At 38.4% G+C, this 8,291-nt stretch overlaps 1 pseudogene; it reads left to right on the top strand.

Annotated features, from left to right (window-relative positions):
- The first annotated feature begins 5,718 nt into the window (after positions 1-5,718).
- LOC139193518 (uncharacterized) lies at positions 5,719-8,291 on the top strand (annotated as a pseudogene).

Raw genomic sequence — 8,291 nt, 5'->3', positions numbered from 1 at the left:
CTTGAAATCCTAGATTCTTAGGTGAGCCCACTCATAACGAGCTCTTGGAAGAATCACCGTTTTCTGGTGATTATATCTATTTTTCAGTGCCTTCCAGAAGGTTAATGGATCTTCAACTGTGAGGTACTCGGTCTTCAGTTTCTCATCCAGGTGGCGACGGATAAAGGTCATGGCCTTCTCCCGATCTTGAGAGGATGCACTGTTATCCTTCTTAATGGTTTCCCTAAGATTTCTTGCCTCTAGATGGATCTTGGCATCCATTACCCAAGTAAGGTAGTTTTTTCTAGTAATATCTAGGGCAACAAAATCAAGTTTTGCCAAGTTCGTCATTTTTTTTTTTGAAAGAAAAATGAGGTGTGTAAGTACTTGCAATAATATGTATTCTGAATGAATATATTGTTAGAACTTCTGGTCCTTACAAATTTTTCATTTTGATCTTTAGGCTAAAATGATAAGCACTCGAAACTTCAGGCTCGAGATTTACATGATAAATGAGGAAGGTGATTGTACCGCACCATTCTCATTTAAATAATATAGGATGGCCGATTATTCCGCACCACTCAAGCAGCAGAAAAATTAAATATGTAGAGTAGGGTGGGTGATTATTCCACACCACCAAAAATTGCAATAAAATTAAATAGCAGGCAAATTTAAATAAGCAAGGTAAGGTGGGCAATTATACCACTTCACCTAAAATTTGCAGTGAAATTAGATTTGCAGTTCAAGATAGGCGATGATACCGCACCATCTTGGATTGCATAAATAAACACTGGGTTAGTAGTCAAGAGCTACACCAAACAAGAAATCAAAGATATAAGTAACTGTTATGTTAAGAATTAAAAGCAGGCATGGTGCAAACAGTTCTTTGCTAGGGTATATCCAGCAGTTGAGGCAGAGGAAGAAGAAGAATAGTAAAATCCTTAGAGGAAACTTTTTTTTTTCTTTCGGCGAAGGGAAATGAGAAATGGTTAGAGCCGTGCTGATAACGTGTTATAAATAGGCAAAAGTTAGAGAGATAACCTTTGCTAGGGACAGGAGCAAAACAATTGCAAAATATTATACCAACACAAAATGATTGCAGAGGAAGTGAGGAATATTATTATTATCAGTTGTTTTTCTCTCGTAGTGTCTTGATCACTTATGTGGTGATCTATTTATAGAAGGTTTACAATAAATGAAAACAACTTCCCGTGACATAACATAACAAATTATGCCTTATTCATTACTATTCACATGTGGACATACAATTATTTACAACACAAAGATACAAAACAGTTAGCATTTTCTTTCAAGACACTACTAAAAATTAGGGTCACTAGCCATTGGTTTCCATGGTAGAAGCCACAGTTACTGTCCATCTGTGCGGTTGGGACCTGGTACAAGTGTTGATATAGCTGCATATGTTTGTTGGAAAATAAATAAACACATACCATTTATTTTGCTAGTCTATACTTAGCTGCGGTTTACACCAATAGCATCATGCTTTGTGGCCATAGTCCACTCATTTGTGGTTCACTGTAGCCATTGCCTTTAGGGCTGGTTTGGTATTGCTGTGCTTTGAAAAAAAGTTGTTGTGAGAATAAGCGGCTGTGCTGTGAGAATAAGCGGCTGTGAAATAAATCAGCAGTGTTTGGTAAATTTTTTTGTAAAAGTGCTTTTGGAAAAAAAAAAGCAGTTTGATAGTGGGTCTTTTCCTTAAAGGAGCACTGTAGCTCCGTGTGCTTTGAAAAAAAGCCAGTTTTCCAAAGCTGCAAATAGCAGCTTCAGCTTTTTCCTTTGATTTCAGCTTATTCTCACAGCAGCTCCTAAAATAAGCCATTTTTTTTAGTTTACCAAACACCTAAAACTCTCACAACTTTTTTTCATAGGTGCTTTTTTTTTAAACACCTCACTCCCAAACCACCCCTTATTCACAAGGGATCGTAGGCATTGAGATGATTAGCTACATGCATCTGTGGTCTTTGACCCAACCTTTAGAAGCGAGAAGTTTAATAGAAATGGCTTGTCAACTTATTTTTGGAAATTTCGTTATAACTTTCAATAAATTAATAATTACATATGAAACGCTCCTTTCTTTTTTATCTGATCGAAATTTTCAAGAAGATTTTATCGAGACACAAATAAATTCATCATATCTCTCGTTGTACTTAATAATTTTTACACTATTAAAGAATATCAAAATAAAACAAAATTCTTCCACAATTTCTCCCACCTCACTCAATCCTAATTTTTCCTGTCACATGCATATAATTATACTTAATGGAAAAAACCATATTATAAACTATGTAGCATAACAAACCAAATACCATAGGGTTTAGTGCCCTAAACCCTAAAAATATAAACAGATAACAAAATTCATTACTCAGATGAAAATAATGAAATAGATTTATAACAAATCAACGACCACAAATATAAATAAAAAAAACCCTAAGGAAATCCAAAATAAACACATAAATTAAAAGAACTAGTAATAGTTTTGGGTTCAAATCCCACTCTCAACCAAAACAAAAAAAATCTAATAATAGTTGATGCGGTTGTTGTTGGACTTGCTTGAACTCTTGTTAGGGTAAACAGTTTTGGTGACCTTCTGTTCGATCTTAACTTCCGTAGTAAACCCTAGGTCCTTGTCAACATCCTTGTAGGTGTAGGTTTTCTTGGCCTCTTGCTTGTGACCCATCTGCCCCGTCCGCCTGTCCACGTAGTCTTGTTCCTTCAACATCTCCGTATAACTGCTCGAAGATCCATCGTATCGGTTGTTGTACGAGGATCTCACTCGGGTCTGAACTTCATTGGACACGCTCATCTGTCTGTTGTTGGTCGAGGTGCGCCTCCCGGCACAGCCACCATGGGCGTTCATCTGTGTGCTGTCGGTCAAAGGCGCCGCCACAGTGTAGCCATTAGGAAACACGTTCTTCGGTGCGCTGTTGGTCGAGGGCGTCACCATGGCGTAGCCAGCACGAGCAGTTTCAGGCTCGTAAACCTCGAGGTAGCCACTAAAGGCAGTTTCAGGCTGGTTGCGGTAGGCCATTATGCGATATCGGGTGCGTTTAGGTTTGAGAGAGGTTGTGTTTTGTGGCTTTTGGAGTCCTATTTATAACACAATAGAGGAGTAAGCTTGAAGAAAGAGAAGTAAATGAAATTAGTAGAATATTCTTATTCTATACTAACTTACTAAAAATTCGTTAATTATATTGACACTTCATTCAAAAAGTTGATTTGGAGATCTTTGTATTTTACTCTACTCTTGAGATTACTAGATTTTGCCTAAATACGCGTGGTAATTCTTTTAATTGGGGCCTAGAATATAGTTGTTTTCTTGTATTTTGCTAGATTTTTTTACCAATAATATTTGTGAGATTTTGATTTTTTGGAGTTATTATTATTGACATTCCTCAAATGTTATTTTTTATTGTTCTGCTCTTTTTATTTTGTATTCGACTTTCAAAATTTTTTCCCTCGGTGGGTTTTAACGTGGGAATATTAATTACTAATAGGGGCTTAGGAAACTTTCTCCTAACAATTAAAATATTGTTAGACCCTAAAAACTACCAAGCCTACGTGGCGCGCAGGCCAAGTAATCTATGAGCTAACTACGTCCTTCGGTTTTGTGCGGGGCGTGCCAACTCGTCGGCCAAGTTCGGCCGAGGAGTAAAATGTGTTGATGTTGCATTGGGTGGGTGGCTGACTTCTGCGTCTTGCTATTGCGACCGAGGAAGGAACACGTCTCGGCCTCTTAGGTTCTCGAACCTGAAAACTACTATTCTTACGAAGTTCACAAATCGTCGGCGCCGGATTCAGTCACTGTGATTATATTCGTAAAAGTATAAGCATGCCGAATCGACACCAAAGTATAGGGGCACATATACTCAAAATAGATATAAATCTTGATAGTAAACGTGGTTTGGCCGTCAGAATGCCGAACTCTAAAACCTACTTGTGAGTATCCAATCATAAGATAACTCGGCGTACAATGTGCCAAGCCCAGTAAACTGTAACACCTCACTTCGCTGAGAATGCTGATAAAATGGCCTCGACCAATAAGGATTCGGAAATCCTTCTCGACCGAGACTTGGATAGGTAACCAGTTGTCCTTGACGCAGTGCTGTTTATGCCAACTGAAGATGCTGCGAGATCGGCTGATTCTACAGCGACAGTGCTATTTATGCCAACTGAAGATATCACCGGTTGCCTTCACAGTGCTGTTTATCCAAACTGAAAGTGTGTCGGCGAAAAGAGAAAAGAAAAAATCTCAAGGTTATTGAGAGAATTTGTGCAGGGCAGTTGTGTGTTGAATTGGAGGGGGCCTTTCACGTTGCACATCGCCTTTGTATTTATAGAACTGAAGTACTTGCTCTCCACGGTTAGATAATGTTGCAAAAACCGACTGAAACTCAAACTCGTAAAATGATTGATCCACGACATAGGAGCTAAAGCCTATCTTCATATGGCTGACTTTTCAAAATAATAAAAGCCCATTCTGACTTTTCTTATCATGACTAAAAACCTAGGCTAGCTAGGCTTTCCTATGTCATCATAACACCACCATAAAAAACCTAGCTTTTCTAGGTCTTGTCACATCATCATCAGCCAAAGTCACCATTTCCTTATCCCATTGTCGCATGCAACCTGACCCTATGAATATTAAATTCATTTTTAATTATCACCATATTTAAATGGATAATAATCTGATCAAAATCCAATCCCCTCAGTAGTTTCCAAGTGACCTCATTTATCTGATGTCGTGCATATCTGTTAATCAAAACTGATCCAAACCACACTTCCACATCAACTTGAATTGTGCCGCCTGTTTAGCTTGGAGATATATTATTTTCATAAGAAAATGTCAAGATAAATCATTATTAAAAGATAATGTTATCTTTTAATATTAATAAAATTATCTTCACTTTTCTATATAGAGGTATGCTTACTCAACGGCCTCGATTGCTCGAGCCGATAGTGTAATTTTGGGTCCAAACAAATATGCTCAACATCTTCAACGTGATTGTGCTATGTCAAATGAAAAATAGTCATAGAGAAGTGAATAGATGATGGGTATCTATGTCCAGGCAACTTAGTCAAGGCTAGGTTGCACCAAGGATGAAAAGGAGATTCATTTTTTATTCTAATCGGGAGAATGATCGGCAGTGTCGTGAAGTGGCGGAGAAACGTTGGAAGGAACAATTCCATGGATCAAGAAGCAGGTTCCAACTACGTGAGAAGCTGAAAAGGGTTTAGGATAAAAAAATTTGTGTTGGAGAAGATGGAATGTTGGAACTCATCGAAGAGGAGAAATTTTAAGATCCGACACCCAGACCACGTGTACTATAAGGTCAAGGCTTACTCCACTCTTACCCTATTCTGTTCCCACCCTCTCTCTTTCTCATTGTCCTTAGTCTGGTTTATGGACAGAACGAGAAGAACGTCTCGTCCCCTGCACCCTAATTTGAATCTTCCTCGACATTGTTTGCAATATCACCTTCTAAAAAATAATTAAAAAAAGACGCAAAATAATTCAATTTCTAATTTTGCATGTAGCTATGGACAGTGTTCTAAAAAACGCCCTAGGCGGCATTTAGGCGCTGGGCGGGCACCAACCGAGGTGATTTCTGGCAAAACGGATTGAAAAATCGGCCGAGCTCTAGGCGGCCTAGGCGATGCTAGGCAGCTGGGCGGAGCTGGGCCGTTTTTTTTTTCTATTCTAAGTTTCTACTTCTAAATTGAATTCTAATTCTATCCCGTGACCTAATTTCAGAATCTGCACAGAAGAGACTCTTCTTCGCCGTTCGCCCATTTCGTTTCTTCTTCGTTCTTCCTCATCTGCATTGCAACCTACACCGCTGTACGACTTCGTCTCTTCCTCAGTTCTTCCTCATCTGCACTGCACTCACCTGCTGCACCGCTGCACGACTTCGTGTCTTCTTCTTCTTCCTCATCTGCTGCACTACACTCTGCAATCTGCACTTTGCAGCTACAGTCAACAGTGAAGGCTGCGAAGCCCCCAAAAAGTGAGTTTTTGTTCTACAGATTTCAGATTTGTAAATGTTGAATTTGTTAAGGTATTAGAAAAATTACAGAGTTTTGGATTTGAAACCAATTGTATTGAGGGGAATCTGACAATCTGTTAACTTATTTGTCTACTGATAATTGAAAGAAATTCTGATAGTATTATTTTCGTGCTGGTTGTTTGCTAGATCCAGGTGCACATCTTACTATCTTAGATTCTTAGCCTAATTGTGTATCAATTAATAATTATATATAGATGCATGCGAGGACCCAATCTGCATATATTTATAAACAAGAACATCGTCTGTCACAATTGTTTGTATAATTGGGCATATACATGAACCTTTTTTTAATATAGCTTTTTGTCGAATGAGCTTTCCAATTTATGATGGTTGCCTTTAGAGTTAGATTGGTTTAGTTAGCTATTCTCAGAGCTATGACAGCAATATGCATCAGTTGAGTGGAATTCTGCATCAGCAATTTGGTTTGGTTAATTGGTAGGTTCTTGAACTGTTTTTCCATTTCATTTAGTTATACTTCTGAGTTCTGATCATCAATCTGAGTTGGCTAACTTGGCTTATAAGTTAATATACTGTGATAATTTTTTGTGGGAGATTAATACCTAAAAGTTTGTAATGTTTATTTTATATGAATTTTAGGATTATTTCTTCTCTTGTGTGATGATGACTGGTACTTTATCTTCTGGAACATCTACTACAATGTCATCCTCCTCCCAATCTGAAAATGTGTTGAAGCGTAGCTCGGAAGATGTGGGATGGGAATATGGGATCTTGGCAAATCCTACAAACTCAGATAAGGTGAAATATAAGTTGTGTAACAAAATCATTAGTGGTGGAGTACATAGATTAAAACAACATATAGCCAACAGAAGGGGAAATGTAGCGGCATGCACAAAGTCTTTGGATGAAGATAAAGCCAAATGTCGAGCCGCATTAGAAGAAGCAAAAAATAAGAAGAAACAAAGGGATAAGCACATTGTGGAAGTGAGGGAAGAGGTGCAACTTCAACAAATTCAAGAAGAAGAAGACATTGAAGTGATTGGGTCAAGGAAAAGGCCTCGCACTCTTGGACCTATGGATAAGTTTGCATCCTCCATCAATCCCCATTCTTCAACTGAGGGAAGTAAGAAGACTCGACAACAAAACATCCATGATGCAATTTGGAAAGAAAGAACACATCAAGTGGATCAATATGTGGCTCGATGGGTGTATGAAGCCGACATTCCTTTCCATGCTATTGATAATGATAGCTTCAAGCATGTGATGGAAGCGGTTGGTCAATGTGGCCCGGGTTACCTACCTCCAAGCCAATATGAATTAAGGGAGCCATTATTGAAAGAAGAGGTAGAAAGAGTAAAAAAGTCACTCAAGAAACATGAAGAATAGTGGGCTTTGAATGGTTGCTCAATCATCACCGATGCTTGGAGTGACCGAAACAGAAGAAGCATAATGAATTTATGTGTCAATTGCAAGGAAGACACCATATTTCTTTCTTCTAAGGAATGCTCTAGTGAAGCACACACCGGGGAATATATCTTCGAATATGTTGACAAGTGTGTTGAAGAAATTGGGCCTCCAAATGTGATTCAAGTGGTAACCAATAATGCTTCTAACAATATGGCGGCGGCAAACATGATGAAAAAAAAGAGGCCGAATATGTTTTGGACATCATGTGCCACTCATACTTTGAATCTCATGCTTCAAGGGATTGGTAATCTCCCTAGGTTCAAAGGAGTTATTGACAAGGCAAAGGCTTTCACTATCTTCATTTATGCACATCATAAAACTTTGGCATTGATGAGAAAGCATACCAAGAAAAGAGACATAATAAGGCCAGGAGTCACTAGATTTGCAACTTCTTTCCTCACATTGCAAAGCTTGATGGATAAGAAAAAAGACTTGAAGGTTATGGTTGCTAGTGAAGAATGGGAACAATGCAAACATGTCAAGACTACAAAGGGGAAAGTGGCATATGCTACTGTATTGAGTTCACATTTTTGGAGTGGGGTCTTACTTTGCTTGAAAGTGTTTAAACCTTTATTCAAGGTACTTTGAATTGTGGATGGGGATAAGAAGCCATCAATGGGGTTTTTGTATGGAGAGCTACAAAAAGCAAAGATGGAGATTAAAGAGAGACATTTAAGAACAATGAGGCCAACTATCAACCAATTCTTCAAATTATTGATGAAAAAGCTTGTGAGCGGCTTGATAGTCCATTGCATTTGGCGGGCTACCTCTTGAACCCTTATTATTTCTTAAAAAATCAAA

Source organism: Malus domestica, chromosome 17, assembly GCF_042453785.1.
Source record: "Malus domestica chromosome 17, GDT2T_hap1".
NCBI classification, from domain to species: domain Eukaryota; kingdom Viridiplantae; phylum Streptophyta; class Magnoliopsida; order Rosales; family Rosaceae; genus Malus; species Malus domestica.
Note: the sequence above shows the minus strand (reverse complement) of the source record. Positions and strands in the feature narration are given on the sequence as shown.